The sequence below is a fragment of the Perca fluviatilis genome, chromosome 2, assembly GCF_010015445.1.
Source record: "Perca fluviatilis chromosome 2, GENO_Pfluv_1.0, whole genome shotgun sequence".
Taxonomy (NCBI): Eukaryota; Metazoa; Chordata; class Actinopteri; order Perciformes; family Percidae; genus Perca; species Perca fluviatilis.
The window spans coordinates 28523426-28542871 of NC_053113.1; the positions used below are offsets into that span (position 1 = coordinate 28523426).

Here is a 19446-nt window from a genome sequence, read left to right on the forward strand (position 1 = left end):
ATAGTATAGAAGGGAATAGAGAGGAGTCACAAAATTATCTGTGCTATTCTTAAAACATATGTTGTTGGTGATTGAATTGGACAGTCATTATTTCTTCATTAATCCATTTGTTCATGTATTTATGTTCACCCACAGCCTACACCTCAACAACATTAACACATTTTAAAGTTGAAATTCAGTCCTGATTCAAGCGGTGTGGTAGAACATGACATTACACTGTCTATTGAAATGACTGTGATTAATGTTGATCGTCACTGAAAATTGAAAACTTTATATTTTTTGGCAACTACAACACAACTAAAGATGGAGCTAGTTTCAGAAAGAAGATGGAAACAATGCAGCCAGTGTAGGAGACAATCGCCCATTTTTTGTTTTATTTTATTGAAAAAATTCCACACACCATAAAAATTACATGTACAAAACTATAAGATTTGAAATTGCTTTATGTACAAATACAAAAGATAAAGCCCAAAGAAAAAGTGAGGGGAGGACAGAGGGGGAGAAAGTGAAAACAAAGCTTGCATTTTTCTTTTGTTTTTTTTTGGGTGCGTATCTTCTGAGATGGGTCGAAGGGTTTGAGGTTCTCTGTCTATTTGCTCTTTTGCCAACTTACATCTCTGCAGGTTACAATCATCATGATAATAATGATGAATGGGAATGGCGGCGAGCGCAATCACACACTCATATGGACAGTACATATCCGAGATGGCACCTACAGTATGTACCACATGTCACATTTACTATAACCAGCATGATGTCAAAGCATAGGAATAATGAGAGAGATGCTAGTATAGAGAACCTTGGTCATTCTGATGATTGATATAAAGGGATATTGGTCAGTCACACATTAAGATGTAACAGAACATTAGGTGAGATGTGACCTGTTATCCATCATGCTGTGTGCACGCAAACGCACTCCACGGTTAGAATGAGAATGAGGATGTGGTAATGAAGATGTGCAGAGGGCCTGTATGACTATAACTGTGATGTTAACAATGCAGGTGGTGCAGTCATCAATGGGCACACAGCATTTTTCGTCATATTAAAGTATTTAGATTTCCAGTGTAGAACTCTGGGCCTATAAGCTTATTCAGTGATGTCGGTGATGAGGATTTTGACGAGGATGAAGGCTGAAATTGACACAATTTGGCTGTGATTCCCCGCTACTTCATTTTTTTTCTCTTATCTGTTCATGTTTTCTTCTTGACTTGAGACGTGGCTTTTCTCCTGATCACTGGATCTGAGCTAAAGAAAGACAAAAAGAGAAAGAAAGCAATTAGCTTGCATTTGACTTTGTTTACAGTTAAATATGTTTCAAATACTGTGTTTGTGTTGGTTGCAAAATAAAATATTGATCAAAACTTGTGTAAGTCATGGCTAAAGGTGGTTGGGGTATAGACCAATTTGATTTGAATTCTGCGATATGTACAGTAGTTCCAAACATGAACAAAGGTAACATTGATGTAATCTTTTGATGCAAAGAATAAATATCTGAAGATTTTCAATTGTAAAGCAGAGTTTATCAACACGCCTTTATTTTCAGCCTTGAGCAAAAAGATGTTTGTCTGGAGAACATTTGTGCTTTGTGTGTCATGGGAAAACCTGTGTGTGTGTGTGTGTGTGTTGTGTGTGTGTGTGTGTGTGTGTGTGAGATTTATTTTTCTAAACATGTCCACACAGCTTTTCTCTGTCAGTTGCATCTCTGTGGATCAGACCAGGCCAAATCAGCAGCTGATTACACTTCACAAAATGCACTTCATCCATCTGAACATGTATAGGGGTGGCTATGACAGGCCGGTACTTTCTGGGAAGCTCAGATGAGAAAACCTCTACAACCCATATTAGTTACTCACATTAATTTTGTTTTCTATTTGAAAAAAGGAAGATTAACACAGTGATGGACAGTCAACCAAATTGCTGGCTTTCTTATTCGTAGAGCTTTGCTGTAGATACTGGACCTGTTTGGTTGAAATCCAGTGAAATCAAGTGTTTGACAAAAAGAAAATCTCACATTTCAGTTCAACTTTTGACTGATTTATATCATCTCTGCATTCTGCTTGTCACGTAAAACTGTAAAATAACAGGATTTCCAAAAACAAACAGAAACAAATTATTATTTGCATTCTGCTAAGTGACTATAGATTAATGGGGAAAATGTGATGGAAAGCGATTGGCCCACCCACCAAACTCCTTGTTAAACTTGAAAAAAATCTCCCACTGCTGGCCTCATTTCAAAATGCCAATGTTATTTGCAAGAAGCAGTATTAATCCTCAATCAAATCAGCTCCTCTCCGACCCAATAAAGCTCTACGCGATGACTTAGCACAACAGCAACTCTCTGGACACAAGGTGCAAATTTGGGTCTGCAGTCTGTTGCACTTTTGATGATGTTACATACTAAACAAGTGTGTGCTGCCTGGTACTTGACGGTGGTAAATCAACACTTCCTGTCCAATATTAGCACTGCACTGCACTATCACCAGTACACCATATTTCAGATTTCAGAATTTTGAAGGCTCATAAGTTTGGCTTCCTGCAGTAAACTGAAACATCGGTAAAATTACAACTTAATATTATACAATGCGGGAGTCATTACATAGAGCTTTTAATCATAAGGCAGTTTCCCAATGAGCCTGGAGTCCAGGCTGGGCCTCCCAAGAGAATACGCAGAGAATCCCAAAGCACAAATATACAACACTCCCAAGTTTACCTCCAAGGGAAGATGATGTCCCCTTTTTTTAAGTTGCATTTACATTTTAAGAGACACTGAGTTTCCTCTGTGAATATTGAAGTGAAGGAAATTACAGTGGGGCAAAAAAGTATTTAGTCAGCCACCAATTGTGCAAGTTCTCCCACTTAAAAAGATGAGAGAGGCCTTTTCATCATAGGTACACTTCAACTATGAGAGACAAAATGAGAAAAAAAAATCCAGAAAATCACATTGTAGGATTTTTAATGAATTAATTGGTAAATTCCTCGGTAAAATAAGTATATGGTCACCTACAAACAAGCAAGATTTCTGGCTCTCACAGACCTGTATCTTCTTCTTTAAGAGGATCCTCTGTCCTCCCCTCATTACCTGTATTAATGGCACCTGTTTGAACTTGTTATCAGTATAAAAGACACCTGTCCACAACCTCAAACAGTCACACTCCAAATTCCACTATGGCCAAGACCAAAGAGCTGTCAAAGGACACCAGGACAAAATTGTAGACCTCCACACGGCTGGGAAGACTCTGCAATAGGTAAGCAGCTTGGTATGAAGAAATCAACTGTGGGAGCAATTATTAGAAAATGGAAGACATACAAGACCACTGATAATCTCCCTCGATCTGGGGCTCCACGCAAGATCTCACCCCGTGGGGTCAAAATGATCACAAGAACGGTGAGCAAAAATCCCAGAACCACACGGTCCCCACCTAGTGAATGACCTGCAGAGAGCTGGGACCAAAGTAACAAAGGCTACCATCAGTAACGCACTACGCCGCCAGGGACTCAAATCTTGCAGTGCCAGACATGTCCAGGCCTGTCTGAAGTTTGCTAGAGAGCATTTGGATGATCCAGAAGAGGATTGGGAGAATGTCATATGGTCAGATGAAACCAAAATAGAACTTTTTGGTAAAAACTCAACTCGTCGTGTTTGGAGGAGAAAGAATGCTGAACACCATACCTACTGTGAAGCATGGGGGTGGAAACATCATGCTTTGGGGCTGTTTTTCTGCAAAGGGACCAGGACGACTGATCCTTGTAAAGGAAAGAATGAATGGGGCCATGTATCGTGAGATTTTGAGTGAAAACCTCCTTCCATCAGCAAGGGCATTGAAGATGAAACGGCTGGGGGGTTTTGAAAAAAGAAAAAAAAACCGCCGGGGAAGAAAAGGGGGGGGTTATCAGCATGTCAAGCCCCCCCCTCTGGAGTCCTGGAGTAGTAGTCTCCAGATCTCAACCCCATAGAAAATCTTTGGAGGGAGTTGAAAGTCCGTGTTGCCCAGCGACAGCCCCAAAACATCACTGCTCTAGAGGAGATCTGCATGGAGGAATGGGCCAAAATACCAGCAACAGTGTGTGAAAACCTTGTGAAGACTTACAGAAAACATTTGACCTCTGTCATTGCCAACAAAGGGTATATAACAAAGTATTGAGATTAACTTTTGTTATTGACCAAATACTTATTTTCCACCATAATTTGCAAATAAATTAATTTAAAATCCTACAATGTGATTTTCTGGATTGTTTTTTCTCATTTTGTCTCTCATAGTTGAAGTGTACCTATGATGAAAATTACAGGCCTCTCTCATCTTTTTAAGTGGGAGAACTTGCACAATTGGTGGCTGACTAAATACTTTTTTGCCCCACTGTATATCTGTGCAGTTAAGGGACATTTTTCTTTACTGCGATTAAAATGGTTGTAGTCTGTCTATATTTGAGTACCTTCACATGAACACATAAAATGCCACAACTACACATAAAAAATGGATTCCAATAATCCCATTGTTCACACAACACACTGATTATGCAGAGGAAATGATATTTGACTGTTGCTACTTCTTTTTTGCATATATATTTTCTCTTCAGAAAGGATTGACAGATACTATATTCCAATAAATAAGGTTTGCAATAAAACATGGTCCCTGCAGCTAGAAGCGCAAGCATAATTTTACTCTAAAATGAGTGTAAACATTGCATTGTAAATACAGCCTCATTTGCACCGTTATAAAAAGTCGACTTGCATGTTACAAAAATCAACAAGCACCCTTTCCTTTTAGATAACGTGAAGTGTGCAGTGTAATTATACTGGTGTATTTCATAAATAAAGTACAAAGTGCTATTTTTGGACTAAATGTGTAGTGAGTCTAAATGACCTGGCATGGGCCCCTACTGAGGTTCTGCAGTCGACATCACTGCCTGTCACAGCTGGCCCAGCGGTGAACATGATTTTTTGTGTTACATGAGAGGTCATCAACAGTGGAAACTGTTCCCATTTCATAACAGATTCATGACAAAGCAATGAATTAGCCATTGTTCCTTATTACTGCCCACCCTCTTCTTCAACCTTTCGGTAACAGGACGGGACGTTGCAGCACGTCAGCCCTGCTCCTTACACCCAAAATGAGATGCAAGACATTTGAACTGACTCGTTATGCACTCTCACTCGAGGCTACAAATTCCACTTAATGTTGGTTCAAGTGATTCAACCACTGCCAGCCCATCTTGATAAACTGCAACATGTGCATGAATTGTACTGACAAAGAGACATGAAAGTACTCTCTGATTAATGTGAACCACCACTTCATCTGACATATACTTTAATTTTACTTGAACTTCCAATGATGATTATTTAAAAAGACATCTAATCTTATCATGGTGAGGATAAAATAACACTGCTTTGGTTTCTAAGCGAATGTCTTTATCTCAGACAGCATTCCCTAGGGTATATTGCAAAATTAAAGCAATATTTAGCATTATATGGAGGTCTCTGCTGCATGATTTTTATTTCAAGCCACTGATGCATTATTTAACATATAAAATAGTAATGCATTTATAGTCTTTGGTCCAAACTGCACAATACGTGGACAAAACAATCCTGGGTTGTGTGAGAAACAGAATAATCCCCGAACCCTGTTAACAAAAATATTAATTCTAGCATCTAATGCAAAATAAACATTCAACACCTTTACCTGTAAACTTATCTAAACAAGACTGTAATGTATTAAACTGAGCTTTTGGCAACTACAAAAACACTAACTCCAGAGTTTTTTTCAGCCTGACATTAAAACTAAAAATTGTCCCTCAATTCTAAAATTCAGCCTGCCACTACTGACGCCATTATTTTCTTAAAGCATTGAATCTGCCAATAAACCAATAGGCCGCACAGAGCACTATGTTTCTAACACCTAAATGACTCCAATCTCCAAATTCTCTCTAAATTCACCATCGTCTCACTCTCCCCCCAACACAAATAAACTGCATCAGCTTTTTTGGTGTAAATCTGCCGATATAACAGCCATAGAGCCGCTCTGAAGGTAAAACCTTAAACCTGCAAGATTTTAATCGAACAACAAGTCCCATTTTCTCTCCTACCTGTAGAAGGAAATGGCTTTCTGCAGAGAGAGATAAATGGAAGGGTACTTACTCAAAGTCCCTGTATTCAAAAGATGTGTGAGTGCTTGCTCTGCCGTTGATTTAGTGGGTATTTCATTAACACTTTACATCATCTGTCACTTGTAAGGCAATATAAGATGTAACTAAGCACATCAAGACGAGGATGTAATTTAAAAAGTGTCACACTGCATGCATTTTGGTGTGAGGGGCGATGCTTGAAATTAAAGTTAAACTAGGTTAATTCATGTCATACTAGGGCTGGACGATTAATCGAAACTGTATCGACATCGAAATTCTGAAGCTTTTATGGACGTATTTTTCCCATGACGATAATTTTGATAATTTTTATAAAACGAAAATGTGACTTTTTTTTTTTCACAAGACATTTTCATTTCAAGCAATGTGTGCTTTCATTTCAATTTTATACATTTTTAATAAATAACCATAATATTTTCCGCTTTGTGTTTCCTTCAATTATTTTAAAATCACAAACGTAAGCACTTTGGTGAGAAAACATAACTCACCTTCAATATTTGAGCCTATTTACAGTATAAACCTTGCCAATGAACTATGAGGACAAAAAAACGATTCACAAAAAAATTAAATGATCGTTCATTTATTGTTATCGAGGTAAAATCTGCAATTAATTGTGATTTTGATGTTGGGTCATATCGTGCAGCCTATGTCATACTGCATTTAAATGCCTTTAAATTAATGTAAACCTACATAATGCACTGCAGTAATACCAGCTGCTGTACCAAACTTTCTATTACTACGCCACACTGTATATTGGGCTCTTGCTGTGAAGTACATAACAGAGTGCGGTAACAATCTTCAACATTTTCATCATTGAAATATGCAGTTAGCATTCAGAAAACACAGCTGCCGCCATTTATATGTAAATGGATAAAGGTATTTTCTGTTTTGCAGTTTCATTTTGAAACCTGCTGAATGGTGCTACTGCATTTCTTTTTTCATTTGTTTGCATCTGCATCTTGAAGGTGCACCATGCATCAAACAGTTCCAGTTCTGTGCCGCTGATGAGATTCAGCTAAAGCTGGTGTACGCCATATACATCAACTATTGCTGAGTGGTAAATCTGCAGCATCCAATTATAGCTTTGCTCTCTGCAGCGTCTGCTGCTATACTGACTCTCTCTCTCATTTTCTCTCACACACACACACACACACACACACACACACACTTTTACAAGTCCGTGTATCACTAAATGTCAGCGAGTTTCGGTTGCTATCGTGTTTAATTTTTAAAATGACTTCAAATATAATCGCTGCTCCCTCATTGGCATCACAGGCTCTCAGTGCCATTTAACGATTATTCTGCTTTCCAGAGCCAAAAGTTTAAATCACTTTCAGCGCTGCAGTATGCATGTGTCTGACTGTTGTACTCTATTCAGTACTGTTTCATAATTTAGCATGGTTTTCATTGTTAAGACATGGTGCAAATACACTGAAATGTGTGTAAAAGCATTGGTACACTGAAGTAATATTACACGCACGGAGTTGTGAAAATCATCACTGTTCCTATTTTAAAATTCACATTCTGAAATCGATTTAATGGGATAAAGGTGGCAGGCTGTAGACTTTCATTGAATACACAAATCAACAGCAGTGATTTTAAACCGCTGAATATGCAGCTGACCTTCACAAGCTGACGCTGGAACACTGAGGATCTTTTGCCAAACAAATCCCAGTGGTGCTCACATTTTAGAGCTGAACACTGCCCAGAAAGCATTTTTTTTTTAGGCCACTTCAGGGTAGTTTAAAGATTATTTTTTGGGGCATTTTCAGCCTTTATTTTTACAGGACAGCTGAAGACATGAAAGGGGAGAGAGAGGGGGTATGACATGCAGCAAAGGGCCGCAGGTTGGGGTTGAACCCGGGCCCGCCGTGTCGAGGAGTAAACCTCTACATATGGGCGCCCGCTCTACCAACTGAGCTATCCGGGCACCCCACTTCAGAGTAGTTTAGTATTCGCAACTAACCAGATGTTTTTCCTGGGTGGGTGGCAGACAGAAATGTCATCTTTTTAGTGTGACTGACACATGAATCCATCCACTGAATAACTCTGGGACACATTTTTTAGCATAATACATGGCAAAAACCGTTTAAAAGGGGAAAAGGAGTCACACAATAAACACTCACAAAAATAAACATGCATTGTGTGTACAGTATGCATGTTTCATCTATTATTCATACTATGATGTTTTCTTTCTGAGGGACCAAAGACACCTCACTGCACAATACAGCTAGAGCTCAATATACACTTGAGTAATCCTCCGCACATCCCACGCACTGTTCTCCCCTCTTTTCCTTTTCTTCTCCTCCTCTTCCTCCTCCTTAACTCTTGCCGTCGTCTTCGCATCTCCTATCCTCCGTTGTCTCCTTTTTTAATCCTTGTCTTTTCCCATCCTCCTTTGCCTCCTCTTATTCAGAAAGCTGCTTATCTTGCTCAGCCTCTCTCCCCTATTTCGCTCTTCCCCCAACAGTGCAATTTAAGAAGCCATACTGGCATGATAAGATCACTGATAGAGCATCTGTACATACCAGAAGACCATGTCAACATACACTGAACAAGCGTGAATTTTGAATTATCTCACAGAGACCTGCTCCTCTTTCTCTTGTTTAATCTATTTTTGACCTTTTTCCCCCCATATTCTCACTGTATCCCTTTTTTCCTCGGTCCCAGTGCATCTGAACCTGTCCCTCTTCCATCTATCTCTCATTCTCTGTTTTCTCCCCGCTTCCTGTCCTCCCTTTGCGCTTCCTTCTCACTTTTATCTTTTCTCCACTCCCTTTGCTCTCTTTCTCTTCTCTTAACCGCAGGCACCTTGCCGTACTCTTGTAGGACACTTACATCAGCACAGGTCGGACAACACTGGGGTACACACACACACACACACACACACACACACACACACACACACACACACACACACACACACACACACACACACACACACACTTACATGTGCTCTCCCCTTTTCTTCCTCTGAATGCTTCTCACTCACAGCAGGAAAGTCATGTGTAATAAGTGCAGGATCCAGCAGTGATATGTCGGACAACCCAGGGTCATTTTTAGATCTGGAAACTGTGTGTGTCTGTGAAAGAGATGTCAGACAGCTGAGTACAAATGCATCAATCTATGCATGGTCATGCCTAGCTGCATCACCGCTACATCAGGCACCAGATGTGACATGCTGCTTGAAATGGAAGTCGTAGCATGGCCCCATCAGCCCACATACATTGCATCTCTTCCACAGTAAGTTTGTAATAACAACTACAGTCTCGTTCAAGCCTCTGCAAATTAAAGAAAATAAACTAAATGGTTGCTGCTGCAAAAATGGCCACAGATAAGAACCTGTCACATGAAGTGAAAATAGTGATGAGACCTATGTGCAACATAACACGTATGTCTCGTTCACATAATCAGTTAAGGGATTACCAGATCATTCTATGTGGGTTTGAGAGTTTAAAATAATCAACATGTCACTGTTCTGTTGCAGAGCAATATAACACACAGTCAGTGAACATATTTAAAGGAATAGTTCAACATTTTGTGAAATGCGGTTATTCTCTCTCTATCTCTCTTAAATGTGAAGAAACCTACCAATCTCAGATTTGTCCGTTAAATAAATAATAATGCAGTCAGCAGCTGGTTATCTTAGCTTAGCATTAAGACTAAACATGGGGAAACAGTTAGTTTCGCAATGATTTCCTAAGTGCCTTGGCAAGAAATGTTTCTGCACATAACCGCTGTAGAACCACAACTTACTGATTTTACATTTTTGTGGAGGCTAGCTGTTTCCCCCTGTTTCAAGTCTAATGTTAATGTATGCTAAGCTAACCAGCTGCTAGTTGTAGCCTTATAGTTTACAAATATGAAAGTGGCATCATTTGTCTAATCAAACTTTCGGCAGGAAAACGAATAAGCACATTTCCCAAAATGTCAAACTATTTCTCCAAGTGTTTCCCCTCAAATGAAGAAGAATCTCCATATTCATAATCATACAAGATGGACATATTTCAGTCAAGATAATGAGCTTTTAATGTGCCTCGGTGACCACTACACTTCCTCCACATATGGGGAGGAGGGAATTGTTCCGTCGGGGGAAAGATCAGTGAACAGTGTCGAAGAGGAGGGAACAACATGGATCAGTCACTCATCATCATCATCATCAAGGTGTCTGCGGAGCATCGAGCAAGCTTTATTCACTTTTATGACTAAGAGAAAGAAGGGAAATAAATCCTACATTTTTTTGCCGGAGATAACGGTACAGATGATGATACATTTTCTTATGTTCCACTCATCACTCAAACAGGAGGACAACATATTAAAACAATGCTGATTTGGAGTGATGCACTCTTGTAAATCGGCATCACAGAACTTGTCGAAGTCACAGTTAAGCCTCTCTCATATCTGTAACAAGAGAGGAACAAAGACATAAATTAATATAATCTGGCCAATATGGAGCTAATAACGTGAAGTCTGGAAAGGCCATTACAAAATCTGCCATTGTGTCTTTTATAATGATTACAAATAATCATTGTTTTTGCACACAAGACACATAGATAATAGGATGCCAAGGAAGAGGTTTTACAGTCCCAAGTGGGTTTAACATTTAAAACTTCCAAAAAGTTGGTATGAAATTAATACATTTTCCTGGCATGACAACCATATTGATTGTAACTATAGAGATCACAAAAATCACATGTCCTTTCTACCTGTTCCACCACTCCATCTCATCCCTCTGATGTAACAAAATGCATAATTATTTTGTCAGATACTGTAAATTACTACAGGCTAAAATCCTTTAATTCCATCATTTACGTACCCAGCAGTCGATAAGCTTGTCAGTCAGGCGAAAAATAAAAAATGCAGCATATGATCCATCCAAACGTTTTATATGAATAAAACAACAACTGCAACCAGAGAATCTCAGGATAAAGGTGGGCGATAGATGATACTTTACAGAGCTATTTTTATTTTGATATGGGATCTATTTTTATACTATGCTTTTAGTTTGTGTATTTATCAAATGTAGTCTCTCTCTCTCGCGCGTGTGTGTGGGTTTTTTTTTTTTTTTTTTTGGAACGATTTTGGAAAATAATCTAATTGCGATTCTTTTCACCGATATTGTGATTGTTAATATGCGATTATTTGTTAAGCTCTTTTTCTTCTGTATTATTCAACAAAGACGAGCAATAAATCATTGTATAGTATGAACAACACAAGATTAGATAGATTAAACAAACTGTTCTTTCCTGGAAGCCAGGCCTGTACTGTATGTGATAATGAAATTATGTGATGCATGAACTTATGAATGACATCTTTTATTTAACTACTTCAATCACAGTAGTATATTGAGCACTGACCAAGCCTGGTGTAAACATTTATATGAAAGTCAGAAACAAATCACACAAACTACAGTGCAGATTGCAGAAATATAAAAACATGTGGCTTTATCACACTTAGTAGTATTTAGTAGTGCTGTCAAATGATTAAAATATTTAATCGCGATTAATCACATTGTCATAGTTAACTCGCAATTAATCGCACATTTTTATCTATTCTAAATGTCCCTTGATTTCTTTTTGTCCCATTATTTTTTTCTCATTTTAATGCTCTTATCATTATGCATCGGCTTGCTTTGTGCTTTTGTCGCCTGGCTTTGACGAGGGGGCGGAGAATTCGGTTTAGCCAAAGAATTTCTAATATAGAAAGAAGTTCCACTCCCTCGTTACTTCCGGCTTCTGAACTGGTTGCAGTACCACCAGAGTTCCGTATGGCTCACAGGCCAGTGCAGAATGAATGGGGCTCTATGGAGCTATACCCCTCAAAATCCACTTTTCTCAGGATATAATTTTTTGTCTAGTAATTTGAATGTGGCATTCGAAAGGGGAGGCAAAGAAAATACACACTGCTGGGTGTTAGATTTTTTTAAAGTCGCTTTTTTGTTCTAAAAAGCCTTTTAAAATGTCAATGACGTCATACACATATACGGCCAGAGATACTGCTTTACCGGCAAGCTCTGAGTCGCTTCCTTTTTTCTCTCGAGGCATCGACAACACAGCTAACAGGTAAGGCTCTCCCTGTTAATACACATGCTAGAAAGAGGTTTGCTAATGTTTTAAAGACCACGCCGAAATATTCACTCTGACATTCAGGCTCTGCTTCAGATGCCGTCAAGCGGGATCTCCGATTGTAATCAGACCTTCACTGACTAATCAGCATTCATTAGCAGAATGCTAGCGTGTAATGGGCAACAACGACTCACCCTGTAAGAAATCAAAAGGACATAAGTACTCGTTCATTCAACTTTCGACCTATAACCCATGTTGAACTTGCAAAAACTACAATCAAATCTGAGGTTTCTCAACGACAATCAGGCGAAAGAGACAAATTTAGCCGTCTAGCTCCATAGAGTCCCATTCATTTTGCACTGGACCGCGATCACCCCCAGTGGAACTCTGATGGAACTGCAACCAAATCCGGTACAATGGGGCTGGATAGGGAGTGGAACGGCTTTCCGTAGACCGGCTTTGGTTTAGCTTTGTGCTTGGCCATCATCATGTGGTATTTCAGACTGAACGTGCTGCGATGATAGCCACACCCGTCGCTATGGGCGGGCCATAGGGGGCCGGGCCCGCCCCCAAAAATGCTTGTGCCCCCCCACTTGAGGCACAGACCTCTTAAAAAAATTACTTTAATTTTATATTATCATAGTTGCTAATTTTGTGTTGCATTAATGTTGCATTCTTTATCATTAAAACATTAAAAATATAAATAAACAATGGTGTGATTTTTGTTTGATTGATGGGAATCTACACTGCAACAGCCTATCACGGCCTTACTAAAAAGAAAGTTAGTCTACGACGTGACGTAGCCTTTGTCAGTGTAGCCGCTCAACAGTTACCGCACATTTTTGAAAGCTGGATGAGTTTTCGCCGGCTTACTCGCTTCAGTTCGTCATGGATATCGTAAGTGGTTGAAAAGCCCACCAACATTCTCCTCTGCCAAATTGGATACGGCACCGACGCCTCCTGATGTTGTCGTTGGAGAAGGAGCCCCTGGACGACAGTCTGAGCCTGATGCTAGTAGCTCCGTGGAGCCCGACCCTGGGCCTGGCAGGACCTGCAGGTCAAGTGCAACTGCGACTGGGGCAGCATTTGGGCCACAACTAACTGTTGAATCAGGGGGTGTGACGGAGAAACCCAAACAGGTTGTGTTGAGGAAATATCCAGTCAAAATGTTTGGTTAAAAAAACCCCGATAATTTTCCTCTAGCTGGTATTTGAACAGGGACTGGCTTGCGTAAGCTACTCGGTGGAAAAGGACTCCGCATTTTGTTAGGCCTGCAGGAAATTCACATCTGTATAATCGGACGCGACCTTCTTCATTAAGGGGTTTAAGATTTACAGACAAGGGCTTAAATAAGCATGCAGCTTGAAATGACAGGAGGGACTGAAGAGAGGACATGCTGCCTCCACTCAAAGTACCGGTAGGTTCAAAGTCTCTGTGCGTGTGTGTGTGTGTGTGTGTGTGTGTGTGTGTGTGTGTGTGTGTGTGTGTGTGTGTGTGTGTGTGTGTGTGTGTGTGCGTGCGCGTGCGTGCGTGCGTGTGTGTCTCATGGCACATGCATAGCAATGCATATCCTTCTGTTGACTGCTTTAAAATGCAATGTTTGAGAGATGCTTCTGGTGTTACATCTAATATGTTGTATAGTCAAGTGTTTTATGGATAGTCATAACATCGCTTCTATGTAATGTGTTGTAGGCTATATAGGCTACCTGGTCATATTGCTGTTGGTTATGTTTAACGTGATGATTACGTGCGAATAGTATAACAAGAGTATATGATTATTATAAATATACGTACTGTACGCTAATAATAATTGTGCCCTCCCATGTATTTCATATGCCCCCCTTAAGACTGAGGTCTGGCGACGGGTCTGATGATAGCTCAGTTCACAACGACAAAACACACAGATCACTTTTGTCTTGTCAATGGAACCATTTGGCAACTTTTTAAAAGTAAACTTACCATTCAGAATCTTATTGGCATTAGGGATGGGCGATATAGACGATATGCAATATAAACGATACAAAATTGGCCTACGATAGAGATTTTAATTATATTGCACTATCGCGATAAATCATGTTGATGACGCAATCTACCCGCGAAGTTTAGAGCCACAAGCTGCAACCGGCTGCAACGCGTCATTGTCATCTTGAGTAAACATGACTAAAAGCGAAACAAGGAGCTGGTGAAAAAGACCGGTGCAACATCCATTATTTGGACTTGGTTTGGATTTAAGCCGCTACAACGGACCTGTGGTCGAGCTGTACCATGGAGCCTTTCACCAGCCTGACCATTCACTATATAACGGACGACTGGGATCTTGGCAGCCTGTGTTTGCAGACGTTGTACTTCCCCGCTGAACATACAGCCGTGTGTGCAGCGGCGGAGTGGGACAAAAAAATGTACCGGGACGTTTACGACCCCTGCCGTACGGGTTGAGCAGAGGCTGCACAGTTTGACCAGCAGGCAGCGGCGCCAGGCCGCCGGATGGTGTCGCTAACAACTTGCAATGTATAACTATTATCAGACCGGCCCACACTGTGTGTGTGTGTGTGTGTGTGTGTGTGTGCAAATGAGTTACATTAGGCTGCAGGTAAGAAACTTTGTTTGAAATATGTTTTTATTTAAAATATCTGTGCATCTTTGCCTAATACTGAAAGTATTTCCAGTACAGTGTCTGTTCCTTAACTAAGCAGACACCAGTTTGTCCTGTTCTCTCCATCTTGGGTGGCATTTAAGAACCAAGGACTTAAACTAACTAAGTGTAGTGCCTTTTAGAATGGTTTGCACTAAAGAGAAGACACCCAATACTTTAAGCTTTTTCTTTGTCAAAGTCTCTGCAACTAGTTTACTTGTATTTTATTTATCTGCAACATTATGTTGTATAATTACAGTTTTGAACAATAAATGTTCTCAAAACTACATACTATGTTTCTTTCTCTTTAAAAAAAAATACATTTAGCAGTTTGGTTTTCCTTAGGGTCTATGTAACCTGGTCTGAAATGGTTCTATTATAATTTATATATCGCAATATATATCGTTATCGCAAGAGGCTGCAATGTATATCGCAATATGGATTTTAGGCCATATCGCCCATCCCTAATTGGCATCCATTTTGGCGTCTTGCACTCGCCATCCACTCAAAATGTAACGTTAGCCTGCTACTCTTTGGCCGGTTCGCAAGCCCAAACAAGTATGTGCGGCGTGCCTGTTGTTTTGTTTCCGGTCTAGCTAGATCCGGTGTGGTGTTGTAATTTTTCTAACGTTACTAGTTGTTGCAACAGCATGTGAAAAAAATTGACGCCGTTAAAATGGGTTTGCGTTAACGCGTTTAACTGAAAGCACTAGTATTTACATTATTATTTACTGTAATAAACATATGTAAACATGTGGATTGCACTTTTTTCTTTGAACTTTACTAGACAGTTAAATAAAAATATAGTGTGTGTGTGTATGTGTATATATATATATATATATATATATATATATATATATATATATATATATATATATATATATATATATATATATATATTACTGATCTCCAGTCAGTAACAAAACAAAATATCTGCCTGTTCCTTTGAAAATATTTAGGTAACTCAAAGTTGAATGTAATCACTGTCTGAACATTAATATCTAAATATGAATCGTAATTCTCTCTAGTCAGTAACAGCAACACACAACGCAGACTAAAGTGCAGTGAGTATGGCACTACCAGCCATAGTGATCCTGATCACACAGTAAGCAATTTCTCGCTCCGGTCAGGGTACTTCATTATTGCATCAAATCTATCACCAAATCCACCTTTTCTCATCTTAAAAACATCTCCACATTAAAAGCGCTATATAAATAAGTTATTATTATTTTATTATTATTATTATTATTATTATTATTATTATTATTATACTTACTGTATGGTTCTCAGTAGCTCACAGGTTTTTTTTGCTAGGAAAACCTGCAGATCCACTTTTGCTGGTTTAGATGACGAGTGCAAGTCCCTATATTTCCTCCGGTGCTAAACAGACACTCTGTGTAGCCGTAAACCCAGGCTTAGTGACCATACTAAGGGGCATCATGTCTTTGGTGATAAACTCTGTTACTGCTTGAGTAATTTCCTCGTTCCGTTTTAAAGTAAGTTCATATGGAGTTAACATTACACTTTCAAACATTTCGGTGAGTGATGCCTGTCGGGTGGTATTTTGCTTACTTGACAAACTGGTGCTCGGCATTTTAGCCATGCAACTGTCGTAGATGGCTTTGTGTTGTTTTTTTTTTAAGTGCCGATACAGGTTCGTAGTGTTACCCCGTGAGGTAGCAACGTTAGCAAGACAGGTTTTGCTCAATACCTGAAGCTGCGCATCATCTTCTTTAGGGATGCACCGAAATGAAAATTCTTGGCCAAAACCGAAAAAGAGGAAACCAAGACCGAAAACCGAAACACCAAAAGAAGTTATGCCAATTATTAGTACCATTGCATTTATGGCTATGACTGTGTACTAACTTTACTAAAATCAAGGCATTGCAATTGTATAAATTAATATTAAAGTTTAATTAAAAAAATATCTAGCAGAAATATGGCTACAATCTGATAGTCACATACAGTATATAGTAGCCTAAGAACAGAATAGCTTACTTATTGTTGTTGTTGTTATTATTATTATTATTTGAGGCACTTTCTTGCAGGATTTCACTGAACATATCAGACAACGAGTGTGCATGCCCCTCATCTGGTGCAGTGAGACGAGTCTTTTTTTCTGCGCTCTGATCTCCTGCGCTGGGCGCTGCTCCATGCGCGCTCCGTCTCCACGCGGGTTCTCCGCATCCATCGCGGCCTGGATCATTTCTCGTGCGCCCTGCTTTATTTCCGCATCCAAGTAATGGTCTTTATAACGCGGATCAAGTACAGTCGCGATGAAGTGCAGAGGATCCGAATAGATCTCACTGAAACGTGTGCTGACAGACTCTAAGAGCGTACTTTTCATTGTTTTCACTCCGTGGTCCGTCTCAACCTCTTTGCTTAGGAGACGCTTTGCAGGTGGAACGGATCGGGTACTGGCACACGTGCAGGTCGCGGTTTCTGTTTGCATCATCACAACATTTCATCACAACTGTCGAGCCTGAGGCCATTGTACAACAGGTCAAGGTACGGCGTAGCGTTAGTGTGCCAAGTTGACGCTTTCTCTGCGGAGTGCAGACTGCTTTGCTCTCTCGAGTCACGTGACCAAATTGCAGCCTTTGTGATTAGGAAATCAAATTTTTACATATTATTGCAAATGCGATTAATCGTTCAGCCCTGTGTGTGTCTGTGTGTCTGTGTCTGTCTGTTTGTTAGGGCTGCTCGATTATGGAAGAAAATAATAGTCCAGATTATTTTGGCCAATATTGAAATCGTGATTATTTAAAATGATTACTCATTGACTTTTTGAAAGTTGCAACAGACACAGAAATGGCACATACTAGGGAAAGCTCGTTGTGGGACTGGCTCTAGTGGCTGTAATTCTGCACCAAGGCTGAATTTCGGGAAAGAGACTTCAGATACAGTATTAGGGGACCACTAAGGTCTGTATAAAAGCATCCAAAGAGCACCATGTCATGGGACCTTTAAATCACAACTTTTCCCAGACAACGGAGTTTGATACCCCCATTTTTCACTCGCGCACTACAGTCTATGATCGCGCTCATGATACCACAAACGGGGGGGAGGAGCAAAAGTGTGAGTGTCAGAACATAAGACAAAATAAGTTTACTTACAAAAATTATAGTTTTTAAAAATAGTTTTTCTCGATTTTCTTTTTTTGTTATCGTTTGGAGACGAAAAATTGCGTGCGTGCGTGCGTGCGTGCGTGCGTGCGTGTGTGTGTGTGTGTGTGCACTCATGCATGTAAGAAATGGACAAGAGAGAGGAAATGTTTTGTGCAAACAGCTTCTGGTGTCTGACATCTGGAATAATCATACTGTTCATGCTGTCGGACACACACACACACACACACAAACGCACACACACACACACACACACACACACATATTCACACATACACGCATACATAAAGAGATTATAACTATGTGTCAGTGAACGCCACTCTGGTACTTGTGTCTGTGTATCAGGACCAGAAAGACTGATTGAGTGATTCATTGCTATTGTTACTAAACAAACAACGAAAGTGTGTCTCTTTGTTATTGAAATGTAAATTAAAACTGAAGACACCTGTCATGACTGGTGGTCCCTGCAACCTCTTTTAACCATCACTTACAGGATAAAACATGTCTTTGGTTCGCTGTCTAGTCAAAACACAGATGCAGCATAAATCACTGTTATCTCACTATTTTACCTGTCCTTTGAATGTTTCATATTTTCTATTAGCATAATAGGATAGTGTGTACAAGTCCACTGATGGCAGATATCAAAATGAAATTACCAAACAAACACAAAAGATAAAACAACAACCTATGGACTCTTCTTTGTTATTTGGCGTATAGGTTATTTTTTCTTGGGAAAAGATTAAATGGGAAGGCATTTTCACCCTAAAAGTACTTTTTCTCATTCAAACAACATTCTCTTTGTTCATGTTGGTGGTGTGGTATTGGTGTCAGGCTGAATATATAATCTTTGGCCAAACCAAAATTTACTTTAAATTGCCAATTGAAGTAATAATTGGCATAGAAAGTCAATTAAATCTACCTTGTTATTTAACACCAGTGCACAAACAATGAATCAGATAAAGAGAACTGCTGTTATAATAGTAATATATAGTAATATACAGTAGATACACAGTGAGAAGAATTCATGGTAATTATATGCAAGGGTAATTACTATATGTGTAGTCTGAAAAGCTTAATACATATACTTTTGTAAATACGTCTGAATAGATACACTGCAGTTTGTAGAATAATGAATCTTTGTTTAGCATGTGATTGGACCAATGTTTCAATGGCATTTCGAGAGAGCATTTTAAAAAGCAATTGTACACCAGGAACATAACATGGCAAGGAATGATTCAAAAGTGTAAAGCGCACTATTCAACTAGTGGTGTGCTCTTCTGGTTTACACACACATTCAGGTATAATGGAATATATCCTACTTTTTTCCCCCTGGAGATTAAATAGGTTTAAATAGGTTTATAACTCTGGCAATTCTCCATTCAGTGGGGAGCTAGTTGTGTGAAATTTGTCTACATAACAAATATGCTATTGATTACCTCTAATAAAGATGTAACTTTATTTTGACAGAGCAAATCTCTCCAGCCTG

General features: G+C 39.5%; 1 protein-coding gene across 6 annotated transcripts in view; it reads right to left on the minus strand.

The window, feature by feature from the left end:
- Positions 1 to 345: 345 nt before the first annotated feature.
- Positions 346 to 19446, minus strand: part of zgc:172282 (leucine-rich repeat and fibronectin type III domain-containing protein 1-like protein) — a 196360-nt gene continuing 177259 nt past the window's right edge. For 5 of the 6 annotated variants that reach the window (XM_039785642.1, XM_039785633.1, XM_039785597.1 and 2 more), the window contains one exon: positions 346 to 1245. The gene's annotated coding sequence lies outside the window, so the exon portion shown is untranslated. Of the gene's footprint in view, positions 1246 to 9088; positions 9221 to 19446 lie in introns of all 6 variants that reach the window. The other variant, XM_039785624.1, reaches the window with a different exon arrangement.